Source organism: Colossoma macropomum, unplaced genomic scaffold (assembly GCF_904425465.1).
Source record: "Colossoma macropomum unplaced genomic scaffold, Colossoma_macropomum, whole genome shotgun sequence".
Lineage (NCBI taxonomy): Eukaryota > Metazoa > Chordata > Actinopteri > Characiformes > Serrasalmidae > Colossoma > Colossoma macropomum.
The window spans coordinates 29,109,764-29,126,641 of NW_023494796.1; positions in this window are offsets into that span (position 1 = coordinate 29,109,764).

Below are 16,878 nucleotides of genomic sequence, written 5' to 3' on the forward strand. Positions count from 1 at the left end.
AACTACCATTAGCTAAACATCAGCATAATATTGCAACATAAGGATGCTAGTGGAAATTATATTGTTGCAGCAAATGTAATCAAGCTGCTCATAAAGAGATATCTGAATTAAACACTACCTTATAATCATATGTGGTGGTCACATGTTCATAAGACAAAAAATTTAAATCCTCATGGAATTACTGGCTATAAATCAGTTAATCCACTTTAAACTGTAATGTCTCAGATTTTATTTGTTCATACTTGCAAATACATTAAGGTTGCATGCTAACTTACTGCATTGCTCTTTAAAGTTGATTAAAATTTCTTTTTCTTTTTTTTTCTTTTTTATTATATGTGATACAGTTGGCTTTTAAATTAAATCTAATTATTGAATGAATTTACAGTTTTGTCAATTAAGCATTTGATTTATACCGGCTGACTTCATCTTGTCTTGTCATTTGCTTAAATATGATAATAGAAAGATGAAAATATCAAAAGAGTACTAATGTATTAGTTGCTTGCACTAATAAAAGTACCCTGACTTGACATTTTGGTATTGTTTGATCTTGAGGTGATACAAGTTACAATATTTAGTTATCTATTTTAAATACTGTAACTGGAAGAGGTTGGAACCGTTTAAAATATCACAGAAATTTGCATGATCACCTGTGGCTACCATATGTAATACATGTGATAACCCACATAGGAGCCAAGGTTTTCTGCCCCTATTGCCCATAAGGGCCCACCCTGGCCCCATCATTAGCCCATATTAGGAAATTTAGGGGCCCATGTAGGGCCAGTGAATAATTGCTCACATGGGCCCCACTTGCAGCCCAGTGTCCCAATTCAGAGGCTGCATCCTTTTGACGCTGCATTTGAAGACCAGTTGCATCACAGCGGCGTGACTAAGCTGTCCCATTTGTGGCTGAGAAATGTGACCTTCTATTCCATGGCCAACATATCCTGAGGTTCATTGTGTGCCGGCAAGGATTTGAGAACATGGCGGCGGCGGCAGAGGAGACACTTTAAATGTAAGTATTGGGTTTAAACTGAATTGAATAGCTAACGTTATGTTACAAATGTTAAAAACGTCTGATGTCTGAAACAAAACTTGCTCTAACATTTTGTTTTTGTTTTAGGGTGCGAGGAGCAGACAGAGAGAAGCATCTCCAGCTATAAAGAAATAAACTAAAATCTGGCTCCATCTTTAAAGAACTTTTTAAAGAACTTGGCAAGAAACCACCTCATTTCACTACTATTATTTAGATAACACTTTATATATGAAGGCTTTCTTCAATGTATGAATATATCAGGAAATACTGTCTTAATTAAGTATGTTGTTTTCACAAGATTCCCTGTGTTCACAGCATTCTGAACATTCAGCCCTCTTATCCCAGTCAACTGTATTTTGCTTATAATATAAATCTTCTTTTCATTTTTATTCATCTGTGTTATAAGATTTACTTTATACAACTGAAATGTTTGATGTTGCAGAACGCACATCATACACATACCTGTAATTTAATTTCATATTGAAGTGGTAATTCCCATTACATTGCTTGGCAACTGTAACAAACTATAATGCTTGCCAGGACAATTGAAAGCCCTTAATAAAATAATTTTTTAACATCAGTGTATTTTTTCAATTTGTATTTAGCTATTGTGGCAACTTTAAGGATGGGTGGAGTGAGGACGCCGGGAGCAGGTGTGGAGACAGAGGGCTGGTTTATTTATACACAACACAGGCTCAGCTCAGCTCAGCCACCTTCTCAGCTCAGCTCAGCTCAGACACCTTCACAGGTCTCTTTCTCTGGGCTCTACCTCCTGAGGGGAGAGATGGCTATAAGTAGGCTGGCAGAAACAAGACACAGGTGAATATCATTAGCTAATTAGCCCACTGGTTCAGCCCGACCGGCTTCTCCATCCTGCATTCGACGCTTGGGAACACCCCCTTCTCCACAGCCATTTTTTTCATTAAAATAAACCACAATTTCAGTCTGTGTGTTACACTGATTTTACCACAAAGGGGTGTTGTAGCAGCACACATGGTACACTGCTTTATTTCAATAACCTAATCCCCTAAGATGGTATATTATCTTAACTTTACCAGTGTTTTTGTAGAAATTAAACACTGATATTAACTCTATACTTAAATGGAAATACTTCAAAGACAACATATCAAATGTTGAAACTGAGAAATTTTATTATTTTTTGAAAAATATTGCCCATTTTGAATTTGATGCCAACAACACATTTCAAAAAAATTGGAACGGGGGCATGTTTACCACTGCGGTTCATCACCTCTTCTGTTAACAACACCTCTTCTTTTTTCGGTTCTGGTTTGCTACAGGATTTCAGCTGCTCAAAAGTTCGGGCTCTCCCTTGTCGTATTTTTCATTCCATAATGCGCCAACTGTTTTCAGTGGTGACAGGTCTGGACTGCAGGCAAGTCAGTTTAGCACATGGACAGAGCAAAGCTGTTGTAATACATGCAGAATGTGGTTTGACATTGTCTTGCTGAAATAATCAAGGCCTTCCCTGAAAAAGATGTGGTCTGGATGGCAGGATATGTTGCCAAAACATGTATCTATTGTTCAGCATTAGTGATGCCTTCACAAATGTCCATGTCACCTATGCCAAGCGCACTAATGCATAGGCTTTTGAACTGTGCACAGATAACAAGCTGAGTGGTCTTTCGCCTGGAGGACACAGTGTCCATGATTTCCAAAAAGAATTGCAAATGTTGATGTTTTGGACCACAGGACACTTTTCCATTTCACCTCAGTCCATTTTAAATGAGCTCGGGCCCAGAGAAGGTGGCAGCATTTCTGGATCCTGTTTATGGTATCTGCTTTGCGTCGAACCCCTCCTCATCTTTACCTCTGAAAGACTCAGCCTCTCTCAAATGCTCCTTTTTATACCCAATCATGTTACTGACTTATCACCAACTAACCACCAAATGTTTTTTTTAGCATTACACAACTTTACCAGTGTTATGTTGCCCTGTCCCAACTTTTTTGGAGCGTGTTGTTGGCATCAAATTCAAAATGGGCAAATATTTTTCAAAAAACAAATTTCATGTGATGTGTTGTCTTTGTACTATTTTCACTGAAATATAGGGTTTAAATGATTTGCAGATCATTGCATTTTTTTGTTACATTTTGATTTTATTTTATTTTTACATCTGATAGGAACAGAAGGACACTTCACATGGTTCAAAGGAATGAACACAATTTTTTTTACTTATGAATTTCTAAAGAATTGAATGAATTGAATAACACCACTGGATGTCAACATTAATCCAACTAGTCCACCCTCAAAATCAGTTGAATATGCATATGCATGCAAATACTACAAAAATACCTACTTTTTGTTTATGGTGAAAATGTTTTCATCAATGACCAAAAATTCTCTTTCTCCTCCAATTTTCAGTCCTATGTTTCTTGCATGTCGCTTCATTGCACATTTGCATATGTTTCTTATGTTTGAAGCCATGGCTGAAAGGGCCCTTGAACTCTTCGCAGTGCCATCTTTCATCATGTCTAGCTGCCTCAAACATAGGCCTTGTGAGAACCTGAAAGAATAAAGAGACTACATGGCGTAATTATAGGGTACATTAAATTAATTACTGTACATTAAGTAAGGGAAAAAAATGTGCTTAGAATTTATGTATATAAAGTATCTCCCTAAACAGTACTGTGGCATTAACAATTTCATCAATTAGCATCATACAAGTTAAGTAAAAGCAAGAACAATTTTGTTGCCACACACTCATTTCATTACAAAACCTACACAGTGAATTGGTTCCTGATATCCTCAATTAAACGACCAAGCGGACCCTTCTTGTGCTTGTTCCCAAGCCAGTAAGTCCCCTCACTGCAAGGTGTTCCTTAAGCATTTTCTCAGTTCTGTTTAATCTCAGGTGCCAAATGGTGGATTTGTACGTGAGCCATGCCCTCTCAAGGTTCTGGGTGTGAGCTCCACTAATGGGATCCACAAACCAATTGGTGTGATTTATAATAAAGTGAGTATAACCCATGTTTGAAAGAGCCCCCTGACAAGCTCTCCATTCATCACTAATGATAGTGGTGCCATACTAACTGTATGATTCACATTTAATAGTCACAGCTGAGTTGTTTGTCTTAGAACTAACAGAACTATCTCTCTGTGTGTTTTCTTTGCTGAGCTGAACAACTGCCCATCTTGTGCTGTCTGATGCTGTTGCTTCATCTGCCTTGATCAGATACCCACTGCTCACCAGCCTTCTGGACCAGTTTGACCACTATGGAGCTTCCTGCTGTACAATGCTGTGCAAACCTCACCTGCATGCATTGACCTTTCTGATGATGCTGCACAGACCCGAACTATTTAATCATAGCCATTGTTTCACCTGCCTTTCCCCTTTTCTGTATTTTAATATTTTATACTAATGGTAAAACCTTATTCTCTTTATATATGGCTCTCCTTGTTGTTTGCTATCCAGTGTGGACCCGGATTTTTATGTGAAGCTACTTTGCGACAATGCCTGTTGTAAAAAGCGCTAGATTAACTTTATTTGTTACAAATAAATAATAATCTGTTTACTAAGCAACTGGTACTATTCCCCAATAAAACCATGCTTTGAGAATTTATATGTCTTGGCTGTGCTTCATGTCAACAAAATAACATTTTTTGCACACTTTTTGAATAAAATGGGTTTGAAAATACCTCTATACTGGTGTATTTTGAATGCCTCCTGTTGCATCAATCTACCTATGCAGGCACATTTATTTCTGATTACCAAAATAGCAACTGTGTGCAAATTAGCAGAAATGTGCTTACACCTAAACAAAATGGAAAGATGGAGGATGAAATGTATACTGTTCTGTCACCTGAAAAATAGGATCTTTAGTACTGTATTTATTCCTAGTTAGTTAATATTCCTAGTTAATCTTAATAATCTAGGTAAGTTGGTGTGGAATGATACATTATGCATGATGCATGCAAATACTACAAAAAATACCTACTTTTCACTTTGTTTCTGACCACAATTTCTCTTTCTCCTCCAAATTTCCGTCCTATGTCGCTTCATTGCATATGTTTCTTATGTTTGAAGCCATGGCTGAAAGGGCTCTTGAACTCTTCGCAGTGCCATCTTTCATCATGTCTAGCTGCCTCAAACATAGGCCTTGTGAGAACCTGAAAGAATAAAGAGATTCATGGTGTAATTATCGGGTACATTAAAATAATTACTGTACATTGAGTAAGGGAAAAAATCATGCTTAGAATTTATACTATTTAAACATGGTTGGAAAAAAATGTCAAAAAGCATTTCAGTGTTTAATTACTGTTGTTTGTCAAAAACTGTCTGGATGTAACATTTTATTCATTTGAAAACACTTGTCACATTTTAATCTTGTAAATTCAAAGTGCCACTTTCTTCAGTATAGAAAAAATGGATAGAAAAAATAGATCCTGAAAATAGATCCTGATCTGATGGTCTTTGTGACTTTCTTCCCTTTGTGGCTCTTATGTCGACATATCCTTGGAAAACAGAAGCAAGACATGGCAAAATAATTACACCTATTAGACTGTTATGTTAAGCTGAAAGGCAACCCAAATGTTAAGAGCCATTTTGTCCTTTAAACAAAAATCTAACCACCTTGAAAACCACAACATTTTATGTCCATTTTACCATCTTGGCTGTAAACATGTCTCAGTGTGTGCTAATGTGCTAGTAGAGGATAAAAATATAATATAAATGAAAACACAGACTCACTTTGCTCTGCTTTAAGCTGTACTTCAGCTATAGATGCTTTTCTTGTATCATCGGCAGGAAACTTTCCCACAAAAGTAGCAGATTCTATAAAATTTCTTGATTAAAATAAAATGTTCGATTTCATTTATGAGGCTGAAGTCAGCTTCTCATGGGCCAGCTTCATGTTTGAATTTTTCCGTTCCACCTTACATGGTGCATGAGGAGCCAGAATGTAACTGCGGCACTATTTAAGGTGGAAAGGGAAAATTCGAAAGAGAAGCTGACTTTGGCTTTGCAACTTTTTAGTGTTTGATAGCTTCTCATTTCAGATTAACATATCCGGAAACCATATGCAAGTCAATTCATCTCCAAATTAGCTATCGATGTTCATAGTTGCAGTTATGTGTTAAAAACCTGTTACCAAAAATTATGAAAAAACCTACCACACAAACCCATCTGTTGTGTTACTTTTAGGTTTCATCTTCATTTTATGGTGGCAAGTTCTGCATTTTACTTTTCTTCTCAACAGCTCCGTTTTCTGTAGCCATTTAATTAACCTGGATATCTTCTTTTTAGTAGGCTCCCCCTGTTTTAAAGGCAAAAGCTTTCTTTCCAGTTTCATCTTCTGTCTGCATCACATGACTTTCATGGATTGTATTTCATTGCGTATGTATCTAGTTAGTTACTGAATTGTCGCAAAACTATTAGTGTGTTTGCATTTCCTAGTGCTTTTTCATACTTTCTTTTTTTCTCTTCTTTGGTTTATTCAATCCGTGTTTTCTAGCTTCCAACTGCAAATGACACAGGTACACCATGAGTCAAAATAAAAACATAATACAAGTCCTAAATGATGTTAAGATCTATGGAGTACCTTTAGAAATGGTGACATTTACAAGTTGGGAGAACAGTAAAGAAATACAAGATCCACTGGAGTTTCCAGGGAAGAGCTTGACTTGCCTTAACCAGATAGCAGGTTGCACACAAACTAAATTGCTAAGGACCTCAAGAATATTTCAAATCAGACCACAGTATGAGGAGGAGGAAATCAAGGGGAAGGAACTGAGGGCAAGTGCACACAGAGTTAGAGATGTAAGTAGCTAGAGCACGTTAAGTTAATGAGCGTGGAGGAGAAGACGGTAGCATTATGAAAAAGGAAAAGAAAACATATGCCAGTTCCTCACAGATATCGAGTAGAAGAGACAATTGGTGAAATGACATTATATAAAAACACTGTGCTTCGTGAAATTTCTGGTATTTTGACTGTAACATTAATATATATATATATATATATATATATATATATATATATATATATATATATATATATATGTTTGCCAGCCTTAGACAGCTTAACTGGTTTGCAATGTTCATCCAGTCTGTCTAGCTGTCCTTAGCTAAGGTATTCTAAGCTGTATAAAATACATTGACCAGCGAGATAGCTAGCATTTTATGAAACTAGTAAAAACTATGAAAATCAGTCATAGATCTACAATGTTATGGTTGAACTGTCTAGCTACAAGAAATGTGAGATATTTGTCTTCTCCGTGTAGCTAGCAAGGTGCTTCATGTGTTAACGTCACAAACTGCTGTGTTTTGTTTAGCATTATGCTATATTCTCATTTATTACTATGAGAGGACTGATGTCTATTCTCTTTTTGACACTTTTTATATTCACACAGTGCCTAAACAGTCCACTAGAAAACCAACAAGTCAACCTCAATGTGATATTGAATTTCAGGCACCTGCAGAGAAAAAGACAGAAGAATAAGGTGTGTACAAATATCTATATAGTTGCATGTATTTGTAGAATGTGCAAAATAAACATATTTTTTTCCTTTTTTATAAAAAAATATCCAGACAGTCATATCTCTCTAGTGTAACTAATAGACACAAAGATAATACCAAAACTTTCCACTATAGACCTACTAATTAACCCTAACTGGTCTGATGTGTTTCATGATGATTTATCTTCTAATGTCTGTGAAGAGTTCACAATTCATTTTCAAAATAAAATAGACCTTATACGACAGGGTGTAGCTCAGCTGACTGAAACAAGCTCCTATAATGTTCCTGATAAGCCACCTACATCAGTAATAAAATCTTTCTCTGTTATCAACTATGAGGAGCTCACAACTATTTTAAACAAACTAAGTTCATCCACATGTGATCTTGACCCAGTTCCTACTTCATTCCTTAAGATGGTTTTTGAATTTGCTCACAATGATGTTTTAACTATTGTAAATTGTTCTCTGTCAACAGGTGTTTTTCCAGAAGCTTTTAAAACTACCGTGGTGAAGCCTCTGCTAAAAAAGAGTAGCATGGATCCTTCCATACTAAATAATTTTAGACCGATTTCTAACCTACCTTTTCTAAGGAAAGTCTTAGAAAAAGCTATTTTCAAACAACTAAATGTCTATCTAATATCAAAAAATTTATATGAGACGTTTCAGTCAGGTTTTCGTTCTAACCATAGTACAGAGACAGCATTGATTCATGTTATGAATGACCTCAGGCTCAGCACTGATGTACAAAATCCTTCTATTTTGGTCTTATTAGATCTTAGTGCAGCCTTTGATACCATTGACCACAAGATTTTAATCCAGCATCTTGAATGCTGGGTCGGCCTCTCAGGCACAGTTTTAGAATGGTTTAAATCATATTTAAGTAATAGGCAGTTCATGGTTTCAATTTCATTCATCACATACATTTGCCATTTCTTGTGGAGTCCCTCAAGGTTCAGTCTTAGGGCCTTTGCTTTTCTCTTTGTACATGCTACCTCTAGGTGATGTCATTTAGAAGCATAGTATACATTTTCATAGCTATGCTGACGACACCCAGTTATACATTTCTATTCCTACTGATGAACAAGACTCTGTAGACAGACTAAACAGCTGTGTGTCAGATATTTCTCAGTGGATGTCGCAAAATTTTCTACAATTAATTCATGAAAAAACTGAAATATGTATCATTGGTACAGAAACAGAGAAAAAGGATTCATGAGAAACTTGGATCATTAGCTTCATCTACCAAACCTGAAGTACGAAACCTGGGTGTGATCTTAGACTCTGAGATCTGTTTTATCCCGCATGTGAACACAAACGCGAAAGTAGCTTTTTATCATTTGAGAAATATCGCTAAAGTTCGGCCTTTTCTATCTCAGAGCGACGCAGAGAAACTTGTTCATGCATTTGTTACAAGCAGACTTGACTACTGTAATGATCGTCTAACTGGACTTCCTAAGAAAACTATACATTCCTTACAACTCGTACAAAACGCAGCAGCGCACATCCTAACAAAAACAAAAGGGGGAGATCAGATCTCTTGTGTTTTGAAAGAACTGCACTGGCTACCTGTATCATTCAGGATAGATTTTAAAGCTCTGCTACTAGTTTTTAAGTCTCAAAATGACCTTAAAGCACCTGCTTACATCACAGAGTGTTGGCAGGGGTGTAAAGAGTACTGAAAATCCCGACTTAAGTTCAAGTACTGTTACTGTAGTGATGATTTACTCAGGTACAAGTAAAAGTATTAGTAAATAAAATTACTCAAGTAGGAAAAACTACTTAAATACTCAAGTTACTTTTTTGTATTTTCACTGTCACAACCTGAAAATATTTCTCGAAGCTGAACTTTCATTGCTATTGTTAGTATACAGTAACAAGATTAAATCTAATTTGTTACTTACACCTCTGATAATTGGTATCTGCACTGAAAAAAACATATCAGTTGACCCTTACTGAAAATCTCATTTACTTACTGAGTGTTAGTATAACATGGTTAGTATACATATACTTCCTTCATTTCAATCCAATCTTGTATGTTATGCTTATATAACTTAAATATAATTTATAAATTAGATAAATAACAGTTAACCAACAAAACCGCTAAGAATGCTTGGAAGCTTCTTGGTCAAAAGACTCTTCACTCTGCAGGACTTAAGGAATTAAGATTACAAATGAAAGTGAATTGAACCCAGCAGAGACACTGACATGTGAAAACCACAGGTAAACCACTGTGCCTGATGAACTTTACTGTAAGTCTGTCTGATGTTGGCCCAAATCAAATGCTGTTACCCAGAAAGGTGTTCTGTCTGACACTGTTTATAATTCTGTCAGCAGTCCGATGGGCAGCTCTTGCGAGTTTGCTGGACGTGTAGACAGGGTTGCAAAATAATAATAAGATCTGTTCACATAGCTCACGGAGATGGGCATATTGATGCTGTTGATGCTTTACTTATTTCCAGTGTATGGAGTTGAACTTGAACTTAATGCTTCGCTTGTCTTCAGAAATAAAATATGCAGAGCATAAGTACAGTAATAGACATTTAACAACACTGTTGTCTATCCAATTTACAGCAGGAAATGAATCCATTCGTATGAAAAGTAAGTGGCTTTGTGGTGTCCTGTCTGCAGTCAGATGCATCTCCATGTTCCTTCCACTTTGGGTCTCGAGTCAGCCAGCACCACATCATTCATTTTACAATCTCTCAAGGCTGATGTTAGCTTTCAATTGGAATTTCTGTTACACCTTAAATAGTGCCGCATTTACACACTAGCAACCAAATAGGAGTAAGTGAGTCTTAATGTAAGTGCTGCATCATATAAGGTGGAATGGGAAATAAGAATAAGAAGCTAGCTTCAACTTCATCTAAACTCTATCCACTGTATGAGTTACAATCAGCAAACCGGGGCAGTACAGTTAAAGGTGGGGGCCACTGGTTTAACCACAAAATTACTACATATACACACTTGGATGTGACATTTTTAGTTTGTCTGAGTGTTTCATTTGGACTCACACTCTCTGTTTCTGAACATACCAAGACAGACAGGCTGAGGGAGAGCAGCGGCGGTTGCTTCTCACTCATACAAAGCACCCTGTCTTAACAGTCTAACCTGTAATATTTCTCACCTATTCATTTTTACTGTATTGATTCTCAAAAGACGGAACAAAACACGTCCCATATCAGTTCAGTACAGAACATGTCGTTTAGTCTCCAATTAAAGGATGGTTCTGTATTTCATGGGATGGGTTTTATGAGGTTTTTATCAGAATTTCTCAGTGGTGCTGGAACTGAACTCAAATTTGAGTGACAGGTTCGACTCTCATCTGAACTTTAAGGCCCACATTAAGGATCTATGTAAAACTTTATTTTATCACCTAAAAAAATAGTTGTATTTTATTTTATTCTACTCATGGATTATTGTGGATATGCAGTTTTACTGGAGTAACAGCCAAGTCTATGCAGAAGTTCCAATACATTCAAAATTCTGCAGCCAGTATACTAATGAACCTTTTATACCAGTTCCCTGGACTGCCTTCCTGTCTCATACAGAATTTTCAACCTAGCTTTTCAATGTGTCCATGAAAATGCAGTAGATTCTATCAAGGTACATCTTAAACCCTATAATTCCAGTCATAATCTCTGGTCTAACAATAACAACCCTCTCCAATTTCCCAGATTCAAACTGCATATAAGACTGTCCCTTTTGTTCAGCTGCCCCTCACCTTTGGGATGCCTTTCCTGGCTGTCTTAGGGTTCCACAGTCATTATGTTCTTTTAAAACCAACTTAAAGACATTTTTATTTAGACAGGCCTTTTCCTAAATTTTAAGTAGTGACACTGAGCTTTCTTAAATTGGCCTAGAGGCAATGTTATTTAGGAAGTCAGTTTAGTAAATGGTATGGTGATTCTTTGTTTTCATAATTTTATTTAGGCTCTGTATTATCTTTTCTAAATGTTGTTTTGTTTAGATTATTGTATTAGTTTACCTTTGTTGTGTCTTTAGATTTTCACCTAAATAACCTCAAATGCATTATTATTATTATTATTATTATTATTAGTAGTAGTAGTAGTAGTAGTAGTAGTAGTAGTAGTGGTGGTGGTGGTGGTAATAGTAGTAATAGTGTTACAAAAAAAAGTATGGAAAATGCAAATAAATAGAGAAAGCTGTGATTTCTAAAATTTACCTTGTATTTCATTGCAGACAGTATGAACACAAGATATTTCATGTTTTGTCTGGTCTACTTCATTTCATTTGTGAATGGACAGTCCCCTCCACAATTATTGGCACCCCTGCTAAAGATGAGTAAAAAGGGATATAAGAAATTCACCTTTTGGTGACTTAGCTCAATCTCACACTGACAAAATGAGAAAATCCAACCATTGGTAAAAGTAAATTTATTCTAAGAAAAAAAATCCCTCATCAAGAAGTGTTTTGTAAACCTCCCCTTTCCAATAAAAAAGCACTTAGTCTTCTCCTATAACATTTTATAAGGCTGGAGAATGCAGAGCAGGGAATTTGAGACCGTTCCTCTTTACAGAATCTCTCCAGATCGTCCATGGTTCTAGGTTTTCTTTTGTACCCTCTTCTCTTTAGCTCAGCCCACAGGTTTTCTTTGGGCATTAGATCAAGGGGCTGATATGACCAAGGCACACATACACACATGAACACACACACACATTTTGTAAACCGCTTATTCTTCTCTGTATTGTGGGGGGCTGGGGGAGGGGGGCATGCTGGAGCCTATCCTAGCTGTCATTGGGTGGGAGGCAGGAAACTCCCTGGACAGGTCTCCAGTCCATTGCAGGGCAGACACACAGACATATGCAATCACACTCACACACACATTCACACCTAGGGGCATTTTAGCATGTCCAACTGGCCTGGCTGCGTGTCTTTGGACTGGAATGGCCAAAGCAGAAGCTTAATTTTGTGTTCATTAAGTAATTCTTGTGTTGATCTGGACATACGTCTTGGATCATTCTTGGCAGAAGCAGACAGATTTTGATTTAAAATGTTCTGGTTTTTCATGGAGTTCATGATACTATGTGCCCTAACAAGGTTCTCATGGTCTTTGGAGGAAAAGCAGCCTTAAAACATCACAGACCCTCCACCATACTTAACAGTGGTCCTCACATTCTTTTCAGTGTACTCATCCTTCTTTTTACACCAAACCCACCTTTAGTGTTTGTTGCCAATAACCTCAATTTTGTTGAATCTCACTACAGAACACAGTTCCAGTCAAAGATCCAGTAGCTTTTAGTAAATTCCAGGGGCTTATGTTTGTGGTCAGATGACAGGAAAGGCTTTTTCCTGGTGTGCCTTCCAAATAATCCATTGGTATGGAGGTGGAGTCTGATGGTAGTTTTAGAGACGTGGTGACCCAAAGATGACAGGTTTTCTGTGACTCTCCAGCAGTGATCTTAAGGGATTCTTTGCCTCTTTTACCTCCTCACTGTGCATGTATGGGCGTTGTAGATATGGGCATTTTCAGATGAGTGACTATTTTTTATATCTATACCCTGACATTTTTCCCTTATTTTTCCCTTATGTTCTCTTGTCTTTCCATGCTGAAGAATGACTAATTTGATCTCTTTGTCACCTATGTATGTGTGCCAGGGAAACAGGAAGTCATGGATTACTGCTTGAAAGTTCCCAAACTCCCTGATCACCTTAAAAAAGTAAAATACAAATGGAAAAATGTGTCAGTTACATTTTGTTTCTAAGAATTTCTAGGGGTGCCTGCAATTGTGGCACATGTGGTTTTGTTGGGATTTTTTTTTTCTCAGAATAAATTTACTTCAATTAAAGGTAGAATTTTTCACATTTTTTAAATGTGAGATGAAGCTAATTCACCAAAAGGTGAATTTCATAAAACTTTTTTTTACTCATCTTTACCAGGGGTGCCAATAATTGTGGAGGGGTCTGTACACCCATTCCTGCCATTCAGGCCTACAACACATTCCAAACAAAGTTGGGACAGTGGTAATTTAGGGCTTGAAATCAGGTAAAATAATCAATAATGATGTGATTTGAAACAGGTGATGCCAACAGGTGATTTGAGTCATGACTTGATGACTTGACTCAGGATTTGTCAAACCTTTGTCAAGCACTACAATTTGTAGTTACACTCACAAATGCCAGTTAAAACGTCATTGTGCCAAAAAGAAGCTCGACTTCTCTGGGCTCAGATGCATCTGGGATGGATTACACAGTGTAAATGTGTATTGTAGTCAGACTAATCCATATTTCAGTGAGAAATGGGTGTTGTATGCTTCAGACCAAAGATGAAAATGACCATCCAGACTGTTACCAGCAAAGTGCCCTTGGCAAAGGTAACTCACATTTCTGTGATGGCACTATTAATGCAAAATACATTGAGATTTTGAAGCTACATATGCTGCCTAAAGACATCTTATTCATTCCCTGGTTAAACGGGAGTCATAGAATCATAGATAATTGCTTAAGAGTTCATGAACACTCAGGTGGATGTAGCAAAATCAGAATCAGAATAATTGGCCAAGTATGTTGACATACACAAAGAATTTGATTCCAGCCTTTGGTGTCTCTCTAGTATTAAATGCAATATACAAACAAGTAATATACAGACTATGTGCATTTCATTTACAGACAATATACAACATACAAGCAACAACATATGTAGGAGCAAGCAATATACATAAGTGTGTGTGTTAGTGCAATTTGATTTGTTATTTTCAGGGGTGTTTCTAGACTGCTAGTTGTTAAGGGGAACAGAATTCATTTTGAATCTTCTTACACTCCTACCTCTTGTGACTGTCATTTCACTCAGTCTGCCTGTTCTGATTCTTTCACTCCTTTTCTCTATTCCCAGCTTAAGCAAAATGTTGATAATACTTGAAATGACATATTGGACTGTAGTATCCCAGCATTACACCATTAGATTGCACTCATGGCCGCAGGAAAAAACAGCCCCTACTACGTCAGATGACAGTCCATAGTTGAAAATCCATTTCGTTGTAAAGTTAGATGTACAATAGTGGCATGCTATTTGATCATGGTGAAATCAGATTGATCGGGTGCAAATTGGGGTCATGCACACACCTGAAGTTTGGATCGGTGCATTAGCAACATTTAAATAATATTTTATTCAGTTTTCTTACATAGGAAAACCTGATTTTATTAAAAAAATAATGTTCTTGGGTCTTTTTGGGCTACAATGCCTTGAGACAACATTGTGTGACAACAGAAATAAGTGAAGAACAGAGCTGATGCTATCTCTTCTTTCTCTGGTATTCTGGGCAGGTCCATTCAGATCCTTTTACATTGGTGTAATAAAATGTTTGACAGCTTCCAGAACAATAATATGATCTTAGCTGCACAGAAAGTTAGTCATCAGTGTGAAAGTGCATTTGATGAATTCATATGATTCCGGTTTGTTGTTAAAAGACCAACTGGAGATAGGCAGTACTAATGTTAGCCTAGCATCTCCTGCTGTAAACTAGAGAAGCAGGCGTCAGATACAACAAACATGTCTTGGCTGATTGACTGCAGTTGGTCTGCTTCTCTGCATCTGCATCACATACCTGTGTCCTAGTGTTACAGATTATGTAGCCTGTTGACATTGTTTTGACTCTGCACTCCTGCTATATGCCCTTATGTCACACACTCACTGTTGTCATATCTATAGTGATCTCAACAAAATATAACTTAAAACAAGAGAAATGGAATGGAAAAGTAAACTTGAAGTAGAGCTTCCATATTGGAGACCCATCTTAAGGATTCAGATTGAGGAGAGCCAAAAACACTGGACCACTCTCAATACTGAAGCCTTGCGGTGCAAAGTTATTGCATTTTTATTAGCTTTTTAATGAACTCTACCACAGAATTATGTTCCTCTCCCTCTGGTACTCTGTAGATTCTCATATTTTCCCTTGTGATTGTGCTTCCACTTTGAATTGAAGATGCTGCTGGTCTTTTAGAATTTGAGCAGGTGTGTCTCACCTTGATTTCCACTATGTATTTTTCGGTTTCTTTCGACCTTTACATCGTAGCTTTTAAGTCACATATTATTTCAGTGAGTTGTTGTGGATGAATTAATGTTTGAGCACTATCAGTTCAAATATTGGCCTCCTTCTTCATGTCCTCATGAAGGGCTTTGATTTCTTCTCCTATAATTTGAATGCTTGTGTGCAGCAATTGCGTAGCTTTGAACTTACTAAACCAAAAATAAAAATGTGGCACTACTGTTTTAACCTGCCCCACACCACCACAACTGCAGATGGTATTGCAGAAATTAACACCTGCAGGGACAAGCCCAACAAGATGTGAATCAGTTCACTCCCTGTAGCTTGATGACTTGAAAGACAAATAAAGTAGGCCGCAAAAATGTCAAGTAGACAAATCAAGCATGCCAAACAATACATACACACATACATACATACATCATCTAAACTGCTTATCCTTCTGGGTCGCGGTGGGGTGCTGGAGCCTATCCCAGCAGTCATTGGGAGGAAGGCAGGATACACCCTGGACAGGTCGCCAGTCCATCGCAGGGCAGAAGCCAAACAATAGCCTAATAAAATAGCCTTTTCTACATTTAGATGTGAATCTGAATGCCACACTGCTAACACAGAGGCTTTTTCCAAGCGTCAACATTGTGGTTCTAATTCCTGATTGGAAATGCCCTTCATTTAGCTCAGCTTTCTTGAGAGACACAAAATATGCTAGGCTTTTATATGGTGGCATTAGCTTATCAACATACAACAACAGAATAAGCAAATTTAGTATGATAAAATGAATATAATTTTGCTAAAGCTATAGTAAACTAACTAGCCCTATATTCAGCCTACATTGCATTTTAGATATCAGTTGATGACTTGTAGGTATCAATTGATGTCCAAGTTAGCTAACTAAATAGCCAACCTAGCTAATGTTAGCTGGTTAGGTTCAGTACACAGTAGCATGAAATACCACCAATTTGAGTTAAGAAAAGGGAAAAAACGGTGCCCAGTGTTTGGTCTGGTGTTTATAAAGTTGATGCTTATTTCAAGATATAATCAGGTTATTTCCTAAAATGTGATCATGTATTAAGATGATAACAATTAAAATATATCAAGAAAAGATATCCAAGATATATCCCACGAACATGCCAAATACCCACAATTTCATTTTTGCGTAGATCTGTAGAGTGGAGTCATAGAAGACGTTTCTGCTGAGCATATAAGAAGCTGCAGTGCTGCCGTGCTCAGCTCTCACAACAACAGAGCATCCAGCAGGAGGAGTGGCAGGACTCTGAACTGAAGGGAATCACAGAGAGGCAGAGCAAGCTGTGGGTAAACCAGTGACTGTTAGAAGTTAAGTGGTTTCTACATGCGCATTATTACCATGTTGAGCTTAC